General features: G+C 38.9%; 1 protein-coding gene across 7 annotated transcripts in view; it reads left to right on the top strand.

The window, feature by feature from the left end:
- The window catches only part of LMNTD1 (lamin tail domain containing 1), a 465,704-nt gene that overhangs the window by 20,684 nt on the left and 424,878 nt on the right, over nucleotides 1-20,142 (top strand). For 6 of the 7 annotated variants that reach the window (XM_029206166.1, XM_029206167.1, XM_029206158.1 and 3 more), the window contains one exon: nucleotides 1,949-2,008. The gene's annotated coding sequence lies outside the window, so the exon portion shown is untranslated. Of the gene's footprint in view, nucleotides 1-1,948; nucleotides 2,009-9,458; nucleotides 9,513-20,142 lie in introns of all 7 variants that reach the window. The other variant, XM_029206160.1, reaches the window with a different exon arrangement.

The raw sequence follows: 20,142 nt of genomic DNA, 5'->3' as shown, positions 1-20,142 counted from the left end.
AGCTTCTAGTCTACCTTCTGCCATAAACTAGTGGTATGACCTAGGGTCCAGTTAGTGTTCTCATGATTAAAATACCTGTTGTAGAGCATGCGTAGATATAAGGGTAAAAATGAGGTCATGTATACAAAGCACTGAAAAAAATTTAAAGTGTTATATGACTTTTAAAGTAATCAGCATCATTTTAAATGGACGAACAGCATAAACTGAAGATGTTTAGCTTAGGGAAGGTAAGACGGAAGTGGTAAAGCAAAAGTGTCTTCTTATACTTGAGAGCTGCTCAGTTGATCTGGAGGACAGACTTTAAAAGCGGGTGGAGGGCTTCCCTGGTGGCTCAGTGGTTGAGAGTCCGCCTGCCGATGCAGGGGACACGGGTTCGTGCCCTGGTCCGGGAAGATCCCACATGCCGCGGAGCAGCTGGGCCCGTGAGCCATGGCCGCTGAGCCTGCGCGTCCGGAGCCTGTGCTCCGCAACGGGAGAGGCCACAACAGTGAGAGGCCCGTGTACCGCAAAAAAAAAAAAAAAAGCAGGTGGAAATTACAGTCCAGTAGTTTTCAGCATAACATAATAAAACAACTGTCTACAGCAGTGGAGTAGATAGATGGTCTTGTGAGAGAGTGATCCAACTGTCCATGACAGCCTGCATGCCAAATTCCTATACTGATTGTCAGAGATGCCTTTTGTGACATTAGCTGCTATAATTTATTATTGGACCAAGAGCTCTCTGAAATCCTTTCCAACTTTCAGAGCCTTAGTTCCTGTGTTCATCTAAAAAACTAATCAGTGAATTTTGTGACAGTTGATTCTATTGATTATGTTTATATGACAGGATACAATCCAGTGGAAAAATATATTCACTTAGGTGTACCATGAAGATCCTAATGTGTTCTCCAGAGAACAGTGATATTTCTAGAGCATGGGAGGGCTGTATGTTTAGTGGGGATTCCTTAGCCCTCCCAGAAATGCCTTCACTAAGCAGCAGTGCTTTAAACAATCATTTGATGTTAGCAATAAAAATCCAATTGAAGATAGTATATACTATATTATACCGTATTCTTTTTTTCACATGAGAGATGCCTTTGGAATTTAAAATCAAGGAAAGCCTCTCTTTTTCTGAGGAACTAGAATATTTTCTTATTCTAGTAACAAAGCTTTGTAATTTAGTGAGCGCATTGTCCTGGCTGCTAGGAAGCTCAAAGCAGATTTGAAATAACCATGGCAACTCTGACAATTCTCAGAGTTGTCATGCTTACATTATCTCTTTTTCCCTTCGTCTGAATTTTCTTTCTCTTTCATAATGTTTTAAACTGTTAAAAAATTTTTTTAAAGATGATCAGACTTTTAAAGTAGTCACTGTAGATACCTTCAGTTGGTTTTGCAAAAAAGTCTTTTATGCTCTTCTTCCATTAGCCAACCTTGCTATTTTCCACATAGACACAGAAGCACAAACACACACACACGCCAGTGTACTATTTTCTTCTTTTCAAAATATGAAGAAAATAAATTTAATAAAACACAGTAAATTATTTGCAGCTCTGAAGGGTTTGAGCATCAAATAAATCTGATTATGTTCTCCTTGCAGATGATGCCATATTTACCTAAAGATCAGGACGGTTTGTTCTTTCTTGGTCTTCTAAGTGTTACAGAACCTGTGAAATATATTACTTCACCGGCCTCATGAAGTGTTTTAGTGATGGCCAGGAGGTTTTGGATAGTGAAGAGTTTAGGACTCTTTTGAAGCTTATGACAAATGTTAATTTGAAGTTCAAAGATGCGTAGTCTCTGCCAGTTTTTCTTGCCATTTATTTATTTATTCAAATTTTATTCCTGCACTCCTACCCGCATTCCTGATGATAGCACTTAACCCTTTCATAAAGAAGCTTCCTTTTGTCTTTTTAAGCTCCCTTGGAGTCAACTACTAGATATCATGGGCATTCTTTTGCTTTTTCAGAGAACTCTGGAAAGCAAGCAGCTTCCTCTTCATGTCCGAACCTGCCACAGGTCTAACATGGTAAGTTTTTGTATTTCATTTTGATACAGATTCTGCAGGCCCTCTGTTGTAAGCAACTAAAATCTTTTGAAAAGAAGTTATCTTTTTAAAAATTTAAATATAGTTGATGTAAAATATTGTGTTAGTTTCAGGTATACTACATTGTAATTTGACATTTGCATATACATTACAAAATGAACACCACGGTAAGTCAAGTACCATCTGTCCCCATTCAAAGTTACTACAATATTATTGATCATATTCCTTATGCTGTATATTATATCCCTGTGGGTTATTCATTTTGTAGCTAGAGATTTATACTGTTAATTCCCTTCACCTGTTTCACCCAGCCCTCCACCTGCCTCTGCTCTAGCAACCATCCATCTGTTCTCTGTATCTATGAGTCTGTTTTCATTTTGCTTTGTTTGTTTGTTTTGTTTTTTAGAGTCCACATATAAGTGAGATCAGACAGTATTTTTCTTTTCCTGTCTGATTTATTTCACTTAGCAAAATGCCCTCTAGAGTCATCCATGTTGTCACAAATGGCAAGATTTCATTTTTAATGGCTGAGTAATATTCCAGTGTGTGTGTGTGTGTGTGTGTGTGTGTGTGTGTGTGTGTGTGTATATCACATCTTCTTTATCCATTCATCCATCCATGGACACTTAGGTTGCTTCCATATCTTGGCTATTTTAAATGATGCTGCAATGGACATTGGGGTTCGTATATCTTTTGGAATTAGTGTTTTGGTTTTCTTTGGGAAAATACCCAGAAGTGAAATTTCTGGATCATATGGTAGTTTTATTTTTAATTTGTTGAGGAAACTGCAAACTGTTTTCCATAGTGGCTGCATCAATTTACAGTGCACAGGGTTCCTTTTCCACCATATCTTTGCCAACACTTGTTATTTGTTGTCTTTTTTGGATGATAGCCATTCTGACAGGTGTGAGATGGTATCTCATTGTGGTTTTGATTTGCATTTCCCTGATGATTTGAGATGTTGAGCATCTTTCATATGTCTGTTGGCCATTTGCATACCTCCTTTGGAAAAATGGCTGTTCAGGTCCTCTGCCCATTTTTGAATCACGTTGCTGGTTTGTTTGATGTTGAGTTGTATGGGTTCTTTGTGTATTTCAGGTATTACCCATTATCACATATATCAGTTGCAAATACCTTCTTACACTCAGTAGGCTGCCTTTTCATTTTATTGGCGATTTCTTTCACTAAGCGAAAGCTTTTAGTTTGATATTGTCCCATTTGTTTATTTTTGCTTTTGTTTTGCTTGCCTGAGGAGACAGATCAAAAAAATATATGGCTAAATCCAATGTCAAAGAAATTACTGACTATGGGTTTTTTTTAAAAGGACTTTTATGGTTTCAGGTCTTACATTTAAGTCTTTAATCCATCTTGAGTTTGCTTTTGTATATGGTGTGAAAAAGTAGTCCAGTTTGATGCTTTTGCATGTAGCTGTCCAGTTTTCCCAACAACATTTATTTAAGAGTCTGTCTTTTCCCAGTTGTATATTTTTGCCTCCTTTGTTGTAGATTAATTGACCATATGAACTTCGGTTTATTTCTGGGGTCTCTATTCTGTTCCATTGATCTATGTGTCTGTTTTTCTGCCAGTACCATACTGTTTTGATTATTGTAACTTTGTAGTGTAGTTTGAAACCAGGGATTGTGATACCTCCAGCATTGTTCTTTCTCAAGGTTGCTTTGGCTATTAGAGGTCTTTTGTGTTTCCACACAAATTTTAGGATTGTTTGTTCTAGTTCTGTGAAAAATGCCATTGGGATTGCACTGAGTCTGTAGATTACATAGGGTAGTATAGTCACTTTAACAATATTAATTCTTCCAATCCATGAGCACAGTGTATCCTTCCATTTGTTTGTATCCTCTTCAGTTTCTTTCATCAATGTCTGATAGTTTTCAGAGTACAAGTCTTACAGTGGTTAGATTTACTCCTAGGAATTTTATTCTTTTTGATGCAATTGTAAATGAGATTGTTTTCTTAATTTCTCTTTCCAATAGTTCATTATTAGCGTATAGAAATGCCACAGATTTCTGTATATTAATTTTGTATCCTGCAACTTTACTGAATTTATTGATAAGTTGTACTAGTTTTGGGGTGTCATCTTTAGAATTTTCTATATATAGTATCATGTCATCTGTAAACAGTGACAGTTTTACTTCCTCCTTTCCAATTTGGATTCTTTTTATTGCTTTTTCTTGTCTGATTGCTGTGGCTAGGACTTCCAATACTATGTTGAGTAAAAGTAGTGAGAGTGGGCATCCTTGTCTTATTCCTGATCTTAGAGGAAATGATTTCAGCTTTTCATCATTGAGTATGATGTTGGCAGTGGGTTTGTCATATATGACCTCTGTTATGTTGAGGTATGTTCCTTGTATGCCTACATTGTTGAGAGTTTTTATCATAAAATTGATGCTGAATTTTGTCCAAAGCTTTTTCTTCATCTATTGAGATCATCATATGATTTTTATTCTTCAATTTGTTAATGTGGTGTATCACGTAGATTGATTTGTGGATATTGATTTGTGGATAAATCCCACTTGATCATGGTGTATGATCATTTTAAGGTACTGCTGAATTCACTTTCCTAGTATTTTGTTGAGGATTTTTTTGTGTGTGTGTGGTACACGGGCCTCTCACTGTTGTGGCCTCTCCTGTTGTGGAGCACAGGCTCCAGACGCACAGGCTCAGTGGCCATGGCTCACGGGCCCAGCCGCTCCGCGGTATGTGGGATCTTTCTGGACCGGGGCATGAACCCGCGTTCCCTGCATCGGCAGGCGGACTCTCAACCACTGAGCCACCAGGGAAGCCCTCTAAATAATATTTTTAATTGCACCCAGTGCTGCCATGTTCCTTGGGATGTGAAGGCTTGAAGGCTTTCTGCCTCTTATATCTTATAAAGATTTTGTAAAAAGAATTCAGATGACTCTAAGGGTGATTCATAAACCACACTTAGATAAGGTTAATTTTCCTTCATCAGATTTGGGGTTGGGTGATAGTTTTAATCTCTCAGTGATATTTAAAAACTCAAAGGCAGCAAGATTGTATAATTAATTCCGGGTTTATCTTGATAATTTTTACAATTGTAAAGTTCAAAAATTATTCTTTTTTTTGAATTTTATTTATTTTTTATACAGCAGGTTCTTATTAGTTATCTGTTTTATACATATTACTGTATATATGTCAATCCCAACTCCCAATCATTCCACCACGCCCCCTCCACTTCCCTCCCTTGGTGTCCATACATTTGTTCCCTACCTCTCTGTCTCTATTTCTGCCTTGCAAAGCTGTTCAGCTGTACCATTTTTCTAGATTCCACATATATGCATTAATATATGATATTTGTTTTTCTCTTTCTGACTTACTTCACTCTGTATGACATCCATGTCTCTACAAATGACCCAATTTCGTTCCTTTTTATGGGTAATACTCCACTGTATATATGTACCACATCTTCTTTATCCATTCGTCTGGTGATGGGCATTTAGGTTACTCCCACATCCTGGCTATTGTAAATAGTGCTGCAGTGAACATTGGGGTGCGTGTGTCTTTTTGAAAAATTATTCTTCTAAACTAAATATATATTTTTTTCTTTGAAATTAATATATGGGGAGACACTTTGAAAATAGGTAAATAACGTTATTTCTCATAAAACTTTTACCCAACTAGTTTTAGTATCCATTGATGATCTTCTGTCTCCGTGATTGTTTTTCTTTATTAGTTGATATTCTACTCTAAGGAAGCACTGTCCCTTCTTACTTATTTATTTATTTGGATAGGGACTCACGGATTCTTATTTTATTAAATAGGTTATGATCCATTACTATCGTCATTTATTTTGATGCTCAAATTAGCCTAGATTTCGCTAGGGGAAGCCCCAGTAGTCCTTCTGTGTCATTTTTACATACACCATTATGTTTTGAAAAATCCTTTACTTTTTTGTGAAGTATGATGTTCCAAGCTCATCTTGTACTTTCTCTGCCCCAGCCCTGAAATCAACCATTTCTCCAAGCAGCTATAGTTTGTTTTAATAGAGAATGATACCAATATCTGAGTGCTAAGTGTGCTCATTTCTACTGGTATGGCATTATTTCCAGGCCCTTTCAGAGGAAAAAAGATAGGTAGATAGATAGATAGATAGATCAAACTATGAGTTCACATATTGGAATATAATAGCTGCAATTCCAGTCCAACAGCACAAGCTACATTATAGTTTAGTACTGTGCAATGGGTACAAGTGTGAGCCACATATGTAATTATAAACTTTCTAGTTGCCATGTTTGAAAAAGTAAAGAAACAATTTAAATCTATTTTAATAATGTATTTATTTAACACAATGTATCCTAATTTTTACCATTTCAACATATAATCAAATAAGACGTTATTAGTGAGATATTGCACTTTTTTTCCCCTTGTAGTAAGTTCTTCCTAAGCTAGTGTATATTTGAAGCTTACAGCACATCTTCAGTTTGGTCTAGCCACATTTCAAGAGTTCAGGAGCCATATGTGGCTAACAGCTGCCGTATTGCACAGCAGAGTCCTCTTACTTTCTGTGTTGGTTATCCCATCCCTCAACAACAAAAAACCTGGCTCCCATTATTTTCAGAAGCCTAGAATTTTGCTCAAGTCTGGAATATACAGGAGGTAGCCTCAGAATGGCTAATTTATACCACTGAAAAAAAGCAAAATTACTAATTAGTGTTTGTTCTCATTTTTTATATCAAAAACATACAGTGAAAGCCACATGTCTTACCTGTGCAATTCAATGAGTTTTAATCAGCACCTACACCTGTGTAACCCACATCTCTAGCATTTTCATCACCTGAGAAATGACCCCTGCGCTCCTTCCTAGTCAGTCCTCTGCCCCTTTCAGAGGCAACAGTTTATCTGACCTTTTCCATTATGGAATAGATTTTCCTCTTCTAGAAATTACATAGATAAAGTCACAGTGGATTTTGTGTGTGTGGTGTCTGGCTTCTTTCCTCTTAGTATGTCTGTGAGATTCATCCATGTTGTTGCATTTTTTTTAACTGCTGAAAAATATTGCATTGTATAAATATACACACTTTGTTTATTCATTGCACTGTTAATAGACATTTGAGTTGTTTCCAGTTTGGGCTAATATGAATAAAGCTGCTAAGAACATCTTTATTTTACTCTCTGTGAGGACACACATTTTCAGTCCTCTCAGGTAAATACCCAGCAGTGGAATAACTAAGTCATAAGGTAAATGTAATAATTTTCTTTTACATGGTTAAATAGTGTTAACACTGAAATGTTATTAACTGTTTTTGAAACCATCGACAATACTTTTATCTACAGTTTGGCTTTAAAAGCTAACTAATGGCATTTATATTATTATGACACTTTTTCATGCTGGGTCAAGTAGTGTGCCAGGATAACGTTTTCTCCTTTCCAAGTCCATTATCATTTCACCCTTTCCTCCTTCTGCACTCTCCTCTCCTCTCCTTCTCCCGTGGACTGAACGTCTCTCACTCATCCTTCAGGCCTCATTTCAGACTCTACTCCTCTTGGAAGCCCATCGTGACCTTCCCAGTCTGGTGAGAGGACCCTCTTTCTCCTCTGTTTCCTCCTATCATGATCTGTCTCACCCAGCATTGTGAACATTGGCGTGTGTGTCAGTCTTCTCTTTTTCATTGTGAGCTCCTTGAGAACAAGAATTGTTTCCCATTTTTCTTTGCATACCTGTTGCCTAAGCATATCTGGCGCAGTAAGCCCTCAGCACCTGTTGGTTGAATGAATAATGGAAAGTCAGGTAACTACTTAAGGTCTGTAGTGAGTTAGAGGTAGAACAAGAACTCGAATTGAAGTTTGTTTTTAAATTCATTGTTTTCCTCTTAGCTTTCTGGATCATGCATTTTGTTTCAGCCAAAACAAATGTAAAAGAGATTTTTCACACTTGGTTGAGATAAAGAAACTAATAAATCTTTAGAGGCCAGATGTGAGTATCTCAGAGACAAATAGCTGGCACTAGCAGTGGTACCGTTGGATTCCCGTGTGGATGAACAGCACAACCTGTGGGTCCAGGACCTCAGGACGGCCTGTGGAGCCAAGGCAGGTAAAGGATGAGAGCAGGACCCATGGGGATGGGGATCTCCGGGAACACTGGGCCCCTTTTCAGGGCTGCTCTTCCTAATGAGAAAGACAGAGCACTGACATCAGTCGCAGCAACAGATACCAACACAATTTTATTCACAATCTACACTTTAGGTCACTTGGCCAGATTTTTCAGTATCCATGGTGACGGGTTGATCTACTATTTCCAGGGCTGGATTATACTCCAGGGGAAAGAGCTGCATGGTGCACAACAGTATTTACAGACATACATGTGTAGACAATAATATCATTCTCAGTCACTGTCAAACAAAACAAACTTTATGGTTGTTTTCTTCCCCAGCCATTGTTCTAAGTGATATTTCAGGCTTCATTTTAAAAACTGGGACTGTGTAGTGTTCAGAATTCTTTAGTTCCTGTTGCGATTGAAATGGAATGCTAGCCGCTAAGAGTTGCAGAACAGGACCAAACAAACAAACAAAACAAAACAAAACAAAAACCCAAATGCTAAGCATGACATCAGAGCTCCTGATCAATTCACAATCCGTCATCTAACTTTTATTTACATTTTTTAGACTGCAGAAGGGTTGATTGAGGCACCTTAGTGAGAACATTACTAATAGTAAACCCAGTATTCTTGGTGTCAACCCAGGATATATTTATTTTTCCTCAGAGCAGCAGCACACAGAGTGTGGACAGATGGAAAGATTTTTTTAAATTCAGTCTCTCTGCCATGTTGATAATAAATAACCACAAGTTTTGATTATAGGACTGGTTTTTGTCCTTCCTGAGAGATAAAACCTCAATGTTAGCCTGCCATTTCTTTTCTTTTTTCCTTCTGCTTTGCCTTATCCGTTCTCTGGTTCAGCCAGGTGTCCCAAGGCATGTTGATTATAAAATGGAATCTGATTTTAATCTCTAGGACATATTTTGTGATTATAAAACATTAAAAAAAACTTATATCCCAAAACTTTTAACATAGTGTAATCAATCCTCTTTCAGTTAGTGATACCAGATAGTGTCATAGCATTAATCCGAAAAAGCAAATTATATTGGTCACCTTTAGCAGCATTAGAAACTAATTTGCTGATTTAAAAAAATCAATGACCACAAAAGTATTGATAGAAATACCTGGCACCTTCGTAGTATTTGAACTATGCTGGCTTAAACTCTATAAATACAGTTGGTGATGTAGTTATATTAATAAATACACAGTAATAGAAATAAATATTACTTTTACAAATGAGTAAGGACCCTGTGCTTTTTGAGTAGAGAGAGACAAAATTCAGCTCAGAAGTTACCCTTTTCATTTGTGCATGTAGACACAACTTATTAATCAGGGCTGGTTGATTTTTCCTTCTTTCAGGCTGTCTTAAAAGGGGAATCATGAATTAGGAAACACTGAGGGGTCCAACCTAAGGTAGGCCCCAGCTTTGTCTGTAATCAAATTAAGTGACATCCTCAAGTTTTTAAAATTGCCTGTTTAAACATATCCCTTGTTTGTTGGTGATTTGCTCCAGATGCCATAAAGAGAATATACCTTATAGGGTCTGGCTTCCATGGAGATCAATTATGACTTTCCTCAAATTATGAGGAGTTGGTTTTATGAATTGGTTTGTTTGTACATCATTGTCTGAGATGTCTGTCTGAAGACTTTATATGGAGAGGATATAGGCATGAGATCCTATATGTTTGAGCTGTTTTTCCACATGTACTGATATATTAAAATTCTATCACATACTCTTCATTTGAGAGTAATTGAAAAAATTTTCAGGTATATTCTCTTTCAATAAAGAAGTAGTTAAATTTATATATATATATTTTTTATAGATTTATTTATTTTTATTATTTTTGGCTGTGTTGGGTCTTTGTTGCTGCATGCAGGCTTTCTCTAGTTGCAGTGAGCGGGGGCTACTCTTCATTGAGGTGCGCAGGCTTCTCATTGCGGTGGCTTCTCTTGTTGCGGAGCACGGGCTCTAGGCGTGTGGGCTTCAGTAGTTGTGGCACGCAGGCTCAGTAATTGTGGCTCACGGGCCCTAGAGCGCAGGCTCAGTAGTTGTGGTGCACAGGCTTAGTTGCTCCACGGCATGTGGGATCTCCCTGGACAAGGGATCGAACCTGTCTCTCCTGCATTGGCAGGTGGATTGTTAACCACTGTGCCACCGGGGTAGTTCCAAATTTATATTTTTATAAAAGTATCTTACAGGCAGATATTTCGGTATGTATCTCTAAAAAATAAGAACTCTTTGTAATTAAAAAAAAACCCTTCTCCTTGTTATAATTCTCACACCTGAAACATTAGTAACATGAATTTAAGTTTTGAGAAGTTGGGAAATAAGTTAGGTTGTACTGTATAGTTGTAATTGTAAATAATAGGTTGATATTATCTGGATGTCAGAGGAATTGCCAATGTCAGGTGTGATTACAATCATTGATGAAGAATGAGGGTTACACCTTTCCTGAACCTGATAATATTCTCTGTTGTGACTCTGGTATCAAATAGAATATCTAATTCATACCAGTCGTTTGATATCTGTACTAAGAAGCAAATGGAAAAAATGGGAAAATAATTTTGAAAGAATTGTGAAGTTATGTCAAAGAAGGGTCTTACTAACGATTGAAAGTCCTTTGTACATTGATCTTATCAACTCTGTTAATTCTCAAGTTTGAGTAAAACCCCATTATACATTTTCAGTGCCCTATTCCTCAGTTAATGAGTACTTCTTGAGAAATTCACTCTGTATATTATTTGTCTAATCTTTTCCAAACCCTTAATGCACTTTGGTAGTCTTTTAATTGATCCACGTTTGACTTCCTATGAAATTTGTCATTGCTTGTGATTCCTCTATCACATCATGTAGAAGATGAGGAGTCAGACACATCCAGATGAGCCCCACAGGGACTACTGAAGGGCAAAAAGGTGGGGCATAAAGCGGGAGGGCACATTTCAGGGGTCACATAGTACTAGGGACTCATCATCATAGCCTAGAGAGGAGATAAAGTCACAACTTCACACTTAGGACAAGATGGAGAGCAGGAATTAAACAACACATCAATTACAAAGTTATCTGGAAAATCCCCAAATATCCCCAAATGACACGTTCTAAATCTATGGGTAAAAGAAGAAATCACAAGAAAATTTAGAAAATGTTTTGAACAGAATGAAAATGAACATAAAACATATATATAAAAACTTGTGGGATGAAGTCAAAGCAGTTTTAGAAAGAAATTTATAACATTAAATGCTTATATTAGATAAGAAGAAAGGTCTCAAAACAAGGATATCAATAAAACTAGGAAAAGAGAAGCAAATTCAACTCAAAATAAGCAGAAGGAAGGTAATAATGAAGATCAGAGCAGAAATCAATGAAAGAGTAAACAGAAAAACAATAGGAAAACAATCAGTTAAATTAAAAACTGGTTATTTGAAAAGATTAATAAACTTGACAAAACTTTATCCAGACAGAATATGAAAAAAGAAAAGAGAGAGAAAACACTAATGAACAATATTACAAATGAAAAAGGGAACCTCACTACAAATCCAACAAATTAAATTTTATTTCTTACACATTCAATGAGTCTATCCTTAATTTTGTTTTTTATCAGCCCCAACATTTAAAGGATGATGAGGGTATATTATAAACAACACAAAAAATTGACAAATTCCTAAAGAGGTGCAAACCAGCTAACCTCACTCAAGAAGAAATAGAGTACATGAATAGCCTTTTATCGATAGAAGTAATTAATTTGTATTCATTTAGCTGCGTCCATCCTAGATTTGTTTGACTCCAAAGCTACTGTGCAATGAAGTGGTCAAAGCTGTTCAACAAAAACTCTCCTACTATTCTGCCTACTCACCTTAAAATGTCTCTATGAGCCCATCCAACCAGTTTTCTACCCCTCGGGACTCTGAGGATAAAGTGTTTCTAGTAACTGATTCTCAAATATACTTGGTTTTGCTCATGCAAGCAGGATGAGTTACTTCTCAAATAGGAGTAGAATGAATCATAGAGAACTTCACAAAGGAGAAAAAAGTTAATTTGGGTGTTAAAATGTAAGGATTAGTGTACATGGAGAAAAGGTAAGAAAAGGTTTCCCAGTTGTAGTGCTATGGTAGGACATTCTTGATGGATTTCCAGAATGGCCTCCATTCATTGGAAGGGTTACTGAAATAGAAACTACAGCCTAGAATGCTTTATTTCTATACCTGGAATGCAGTTGGAAGCCAAGATTAAGTAGAGATTCATTAAATGACAAGAAACATAATTTATTGGGGGAAAGGTTTATTTTCCTCTAAGGAGACAAGCAAGCATTTGGTGAGGGCAAAGTTTTTGAGGAAGACTTTTCTTTTTAAAAGTTATCAAAGGATTGAAGAACAAATTCTGTCATGGATAAATGACTAGTTTGGAGACCTAAAACAAAAGCATAAATAAGTATTTTCTAAATAAAATAGAATTACAATTAGTAGGATTACCTGGGAACAGGACTAGAATTGGGTTTATTTAAAATTCTTATAAATGAGTGAAAACTTCAAATTCACAAATGATATGATATTTTTCTAGGTGGAAAGATGCCAGCTACAAAGGGAAAATCTGAAGCAATATCTCAGAGTCTGAGTTAATGGACAGGAAAGTGGCAAATGGGTTTCTTTCTGACAAACATAGGTTATCATGCATTTATGGAAAAATAATTCAAACTGTATTTATCAAATGATGAGTTTCAATATTTAGTCACACTTCTGAAAAGGAATCCAGGAGTTACTGTAGACTATTCCTATTCTCCTGGTTTTAAAAGGACAATTAAATAAACAGAAAAGGAGAGAAAAAAAATGTTTGTGTGTGCTTGTGAAAATATTTTTGTGTCATTAGAAACGTTCCTCAACTTCTAACCAATGTCAGCAGGCATCATAAATTGCCTAGAAATGGCGCAGTGTTACATTATACTCAAAATTCCATTAAATTACAGAGAAAAGGAGTCGTTTTAAGAAATCCAGCAGAGTATCTTTGAGTAGATGGCAATGATGAGGCACAGGTTGTAATTTGTAATTACGTCTGTGAGTATAGTCACATATTTACTTCTTGATTTCAGTCAGCGTGAACTAATTATGTGTTCCAGATTGGAGTGCATTCAAAGTTCTGTTTAAAAGTTCATGCAGATTTCTCACTTTGCTTTAAGAAAACTCTGCTCCTAATGTTATGCTCCCCTCCAGCATTCCATAAATGGGCACCCTCGAGATCAGAATAACTAATAAGTAGAACAATTTAAGAATAGCCTCTCGCAAATCAAACTGGAGCAAATGTGAGATCCATCTAGCAGTAACCAAATACATGCTTCCCCAAATCACATACACCCATTTAAGCTCTGAGTATATTCTATTAACAAATTTAGGTCTGAGCCTCCCTGTAGGCTCTAGTAATGCAGTTTAAGAAGTGAAAAAGGCTTTACCTGTTCAAGAAAACTTAAGTAGAATATTAAACAAAGGATATTTAACCCACATTTCCCTTGTGGAATATGATAGCCATCATTTTTCTTTGGTTTAGTCCTCATATACCTCAGTGCAACATTTAGGTGAGCATAACCATCTTCCTTTCAGCTCTTTTTTCAGCAGCCTGCACATTTATGAGGTTTTTTTGAAAAGCATACGTGAAAATCACGGTCATGGCTGCTTTCTCAGATACATCTGTGCTTAGGTCAGGCAGTAAAAATAGTGAATGTTCATGGGGCAAGGTAGGGCACAAGGAGACTCAATCATGAAAGCAATTACAGGTGATAACATTCTTCCATTTTCCTGCTCACAATTCTAAGAGGATCCTTATTCAGTTGCCCTACCCATTACTCCGAATCCCTTCATCTTCACATACTGAAGAAGTCTGTGTGACACTTAGTTCAGAAAAGCTCTTGAGGAAAGAGTCTGAGTGGTTTTGGTCTCATAGGAAACAAAGGCTGAACTTATCAAGTATAAGAGTACAAAAGTTCCGTAGGTCCACACTGAATGCATTCCAGTTCAACGGCTTAAATCAGGTAGTCTGTAAAGAATCAGAGATTTGGTCCTTCACACACACTTTTTTTTTTTTTTTTTTTTGTGGTACGCGGGCCTCTCACTATTGTGGCCTCTCCCATTGCGGAGCACAGGCTCCGGACGCGCAGGCTCAGCGGCCATGGCTCACGAGCCCAGCCGCTCCGCGGCATGTGGGATCTTCCCAGACCGGGGCACGAACCCGTGTCCCCTGCATTGGCAGGCGGACTCTCAACCGCTGCGCCACCAGGGAAGCCCCATTCACACGCACTTTTGATACTGAGTGAGTGTCCCTGTTCTGGGCAGAGAGGTAATCTTCTGTATGGAGTAAGTGGCTCATATCTCTGAGTCCACTTTTTACCTTACGTACTCAACTGTGTGTGATGCAAGAGCTCAGCAGAGAGCATCAAGCTGTTGAGGATCAGCATCTTTGACTAGGGGAGTGTGCCCAGGCTTGGAGTGACAACTGCACATGAGTCCTGGCTCTGATGAGTGACAGGAGAAGTTCTCTCAACCAACCTAAGTCTCCTGGTTTGGAGGTAGTAGTATTAATAACAACAGCAAGGCTACTCATCTGGTGGTTTTCCATTATGAAGATGGAAAGGGTTGTGTTTGAAGATACTTTGTAATCTGTAGAACACTACTAATGTTCATTATTGTTATTGTTTCTTGTATTTGATAACAATGCTCATGCCCTTGTTATTTCTTAAGCCAGTTTTCAGCTAGCCTCTGGATAGATTCTGAATTGTTTGAAGTGGGCAATGACTGTCAGTTGACCATTGCCCTGTGCTTTCTATGCACATGTAGTCCAGAAGCGCACAGTGCAGCACCCTTGACAGGTGTCCAATCATTGTCTCAAGAGCCAGAGTGGGCTTCTCTTTTGCATCCTACAGCACTAATGTAAGCTCAGATTCCCCTTGGACTCTTTATAGCCCTGCCTTCAATTGCATCACTTAAGATACACACAAGTGGGGACTTCCCTGGTGGTGCAGGGTTTAAGAATCCGCCTGCCAATGCAGGGGACACAGGTTCGAGCCCTGGCCTGGGGAGATCCCACATGCCGCGGAGCAACTAAGCCTGTGCGGCACAACTACTGAGCCTGCGCTCTAGAGCCCGTGAGCCACAGCTATTGAGCCCGCGTGCTGCAGCTACTGAATCCCACATGCCTAGAGCCTGTGTTCTGCAACAAGAGAAGCCACCACAATGAGAAGCCCACGCACCACAATGAAGAGTAGCCCCCGCTCTCCGCAACTAGAGGAAGCCGGCGTGCAGCAACAAAGACCCAGCGCAACAAAAAATAAACAGATAAATCAAATTGATTTAAAAAAAAAGATACACACAAGTGGTTAAGTATTTAATTATCTGGTTTTTGCTTGATATTCAGAATTCATAAAACATTAAAAAAATTCTGTGTGACCTTGGACAAGTCATGTAATCTTTCCAAGTCTTGTTTTTTTTCACTTCTGAAGGAGGTTAAGCTACACATCTTCTGCATCTTCTCCAACTTAGAATTTTTATGATGTTACTGTAATGTCTCCCTAAATGGTTAAAAAATAGCACCAAATAGGCATGCTATGTGTAATAGGGATTCCCTATTTTTAGAATGGATTGATGTTTTTGGAAACTATTTGGCTAAAGAACTTTCTGTTAACTCAGTGTCACCCACCAACTTGTTGACCTCGGGGTGCTTTAAGTGAACTTAATATTAAGAAAGATTAAATTTTGACACCCACAGGTATTATCATCTCTGTTTCAAGCTTTTCATGAGTATAACCTGTCAGAGTTACTACCCTACAAATCAAAACGGTTATTAACCATCACAATTCCAGGCACCAGATAAGCAGAATAACCCTTTGTCTCCATGGTACATCTTTAGATATGGGCCTGAGCAGTTCAGGCCAAGATCTAGGGTCCTGTCTTCTAACGTATTCCTTTATTTGCTAGAGAGAAGCCTTCTCAAAGTGAGGGATCAGAGCCCCAGGGGAGAGTGTGGACCCCTGGAGAGCTCAATGGAGCTGTACTTTTGTTCTTTCTAGCTACTCTGCCCAGGGTCATTACAATCTCAGATTCTTATAAACATAAAACAAATAGAGTTTTAGGTAGCTTGACACATACACGTACTCTACATATAAACATGTGCATTTACATATACATAGATGTGTATAAATGTATGAATGTGTGGATAAGTATTTATTTAATCATTAAATACATTATCTTGGCTCTCAAGAAATTTACTGTCTTGAAGGATGGAGATAAATATGTGCAAGTGCTCTGGTAACCTGGGTGTTCCTAAATAAAGATACACACATAGACTATCCACATGTTTTATGACAGCTAGCATTTACTGAATATATACCATGTGCCGGGACTAATTTAAGCTCTTTACACATGTTGGCTCAGTTAATCCTCTTAAACAGCCTTATAAGGTAGGTGCTATTTGATTCATATATATATATATGAATGATATAATATAAACATTAAATATATTTGTATGAGGTAGATACTATTATATATTCAACTTATAGGTACTATTATATATTCACATTTCACAGAGATTAAGGAATTTGCTCAAGGTCATATGCCCAAACAAGTGGCAAAGAGGTGGGATTCTACCCAGGCAGTTTGGCTCTAGAACCAGGTGCTTATCTTCCCACCCCTAGGCTGTGTCTGTGGTAAACGCAGGTTTCCAGTCAGCCTTTGGTGGGCAGGTACTCTCAGCACGCACCCCCCCCCACCGCTCCCTCTGGGTTCTCGCTGAGCAGCTGTGCACGTGATTAGTGGATTGTCAGGAGCCTCACCGATGGTCCTACCAGATTCTGTCCTTCATTGTCAAAGGACATTGACGGCCTACAGAATCCTTGTAGATTGATTTCCTTACACAGGCTCCGAGATGGAGGTATGCGTGCAGGGAGTAAATTGGCGAGAGCTCCTGGGAACACCTATCAGGGAGTGAGGGAACAGGGAAGAGTCAGCATCCACTCAGAGGGGACAGACTTGGACTGTGATGCAGTTGCAACAGAGGCCTCAGCAGACCCCGTGTGAAGTTCTAGAGCTGAGATCCCCTTCCTGAATTGAGGCAACAGCGCAGGGCCTTAGTATCCCTACCTCAAGTAGTCACTGGACGCAGGCTGCCCGAGGAGAGCAAGGCAGCTCCTTTTGGTTGAGAGCCGTTCCTGGGGAGAGAGTGAACTCTGAAGCAACAGCAGGCAACTGTCCCAGCAGCGGAGGGAATGGGAGGCACAGCCTGCAGGGAGATCTGCATCCACTGTAGACCCTCAGAGTCATGGCGAAATGGCCGGTGTTGGCCGTAGTACTTTGAGAAAGGGGTTCCCTGCTGTTTCTCTGCAGTGTTCACCTGCCTTGGAAAGGCACATAGTGTTATGGAGAATGATGTGTATATATGGTCGGGGGTGGTAAGCAGGAACGAGGAACGAGGGAGAGAATGTTATCTCCCCTCCCACTTCTTTCCATTCTGTGGGTGGATTACCAAAGCTCTTGCAAAACGAGGTCGAGGTCGGGTGGACTCAGACTTGTCAGTCTCTGGGAGGTTATGACTGATGGGCAATCTCTCCCACTCCCTCTCCCTTGAAGAAAATTTCTCACCCACTGTCTGGGAAATTAAAGTAATATATCCCTCCGGATGGAAGCAGACTCAGTGTAAAATCTATAGCTCAGGTAAATTCTACATTAAACCCAAAATGGTGAAATGATAAAATAACAAAAATATGTTTCTATAGGCTTCTCCTTTCTCAACAGCGTAGAATTATTGCCCCCTTCTCTCCCCTTCTCTTCTCTCCCCACCCTTGTTGTGTGTGTGTTTGTGTGTGTGTGTGTGTGTGGTGTGTATTTTGGGGAAAACATGGAGATTTGTTATATATTTACAGCAATGTTTATCATGTATCGAAAGCTGCCTATTTACCAGATACTTTATGTATGTTATTGCTAAATATCCCAATAACCTGCACAGTAGGTATTAATCACACTGTTTTTTGTTTTTTTTTTTAAGAAGATGTTGGGGGTAGGAGTTTATTATTTAATTTATTTATTTTTGCTGTGTTGGGTCTTCGTTTCTGTGCGAGGGCTTTTCTCTAGTGTGGCAAGCGGGGGCCACTCTTCATCACGGTGTGCGGGCCTCTCACTGTCGCGGCCTCTCTTGTTGCAGAACACAGGCTCCGGACGCCCAGGCTCAGTAGTTGTGGCTCACGGGCCTAGTTGCTCCACGGCATGTGGGATCCTCCCAGATCAGGGCTCGAACCCGTGTGCCCTGCATTGGCAGGCAGATCCTCAACCACTGCGCCACCAGGGAAGCCCAATCACACTGTTTTGTAGAATGAGAAATTGCTGCTCAAAGAGTTTATGAGAATTGCTCATGATCCACAGCCACTAGGTGATAGAAGCACTTTGGGCAGATCCTGAATTCACATTGCCTCTCTGTGAAAAGGTGTTTGAAGTTCCTTGTGTCTCATTTGGGGTGTCTTGGGGTAGATGTTAGCAAGATGAAAGGCAAGAAAATGGATTTAGGGGTGGATAAATAGGGCTGTACTTATGCTCCTGCCCACCTTCTACAGTGCACTTTATGTATCCTGTGTGCGATGGCAGGAGCTAATTGCTTACACATCCCCAGTAACACACACAGTCTTTAACCAGAAAACCTTAATAACTGGTTTTTGCCTTGCTAGAAACAGCCTCTGATCTTCCTGGTAGAAACTGGTGAATTTTCCTCTCCCAGCTGGTGTGGGCTTCCATGACAAGAGAATAGTTAACTTTTCATTTGTAGCAGGAGCTTGAATAGGAATATGCAGAATACAATTGAACGATGTTGTCATCCAAACTCAAAAGAGTTTGCCTTTAAATGTTGTTTACAGGATTTTTCCATCATATCTAACACTGAAGCTGGTAAACTTATCCAAGAACTTAAGACCCTTCGTGCTGGTTTTTCATGGGGGACGTCTGAAAAGAATGCCATTACCTAAATGATTGCTCTGCAAGGTGAATATGATTGGCTTTAGTGCCTTCCAATCAGAGAGGAGGACCCTGATCTTTGCCATTTGCTCCCAGGTCAGGAGCAAAAAAAAAAAAAAAAAAAAGTTCAGTGTGAGGGCACATTGGTCCTTATCTTGGAGCCAGGATGGATAAAGATCTTTGTTCTCCCATCTCCCAAGAGCCTCCCCAAAGATGTTTCTTCCACAGGTTAAGTAAGTTTGGTCTCTGACATGCCCAGCACACAGCCCATGATACTTTTGTCTTAAACAGTACCAGGTTTTAGAAAACGAAGTCAGATTGTCAAATTGAAGCAGGTTAAGTGTTTGTGCAGGTTAAGGCCTTTACTCAAGGCATTGAGTTACTGAAAGATTAGCCTTATGCTGAAATACTCAATGGCTGTAGAAGAAATCTGAAAAACGCCATTTAATATTATTAAAGACTTGAAGAGAGAGGAAATGAGTCACAAGAAAAGAAGGAATTGAGGAGTAGGGTCAGTTAACTAAAGACTTAGAGACGAGTTAGGATCCGTACTGGAGAGAAAAGGAGGAAATAGAAATGTATTTGTTTTTACTGTAGTCAGTTTTTGTACTGTCTTATATCAGTGGTACACAGATGGTTAAACATTGCCTACAGGTCACTTAAGTGTAGCAGTGTAGCTTTCTGAACTGTGACCTTAGAAAGATGAGTGTATTCTGTTTATGACATTGGTAAAAGATTACAACAAAACCTTTAGTGACATGATACATTAGCCAATACAGTGCAACAGAACAGAAACATAGTAAGGCACACGCACTGAGCAAAGGAGGCCATGCCAGGGAGGACCCCACAAAATACACCTTGAAGAGCGATTTCGTTTAGCACAAACCCCATAGGCATTAGCAGACAACTTAGGACATGAAGACATGAAGGTCTGTGAAATATTAACGCCGTGTAAAGTTGTTAATCTTACAGCAACCTTATGAAGAAAGGTAAGCGTGGTACAATAATAAAAATCCTGTGCCGCTGACAGTGTTGTACCTCTAAGCGTGTTATAAACATGTGGTTTTGCCAG

This window comes from Monodon monoceros, unplaced genomic scaffold (assembly GCF_005190385.1).
Source record: "Monodon monoceros isolate NGI ecotype Baffin Bay Population unplaced genomic scaffold, NGI_Narwhal_1 Super_Scaffold_6, whole genome shotgun sequence".
Classification (NCBI taxonomy): Eukaryota; Metazoa; Chordata; class Mammalia; order Artiodactyla; family Monodontidae; genus Monodon; species Monodon monoceros.
This window is presented reverse-complemented; position numbering and strand designations above follow the sequence as displayed.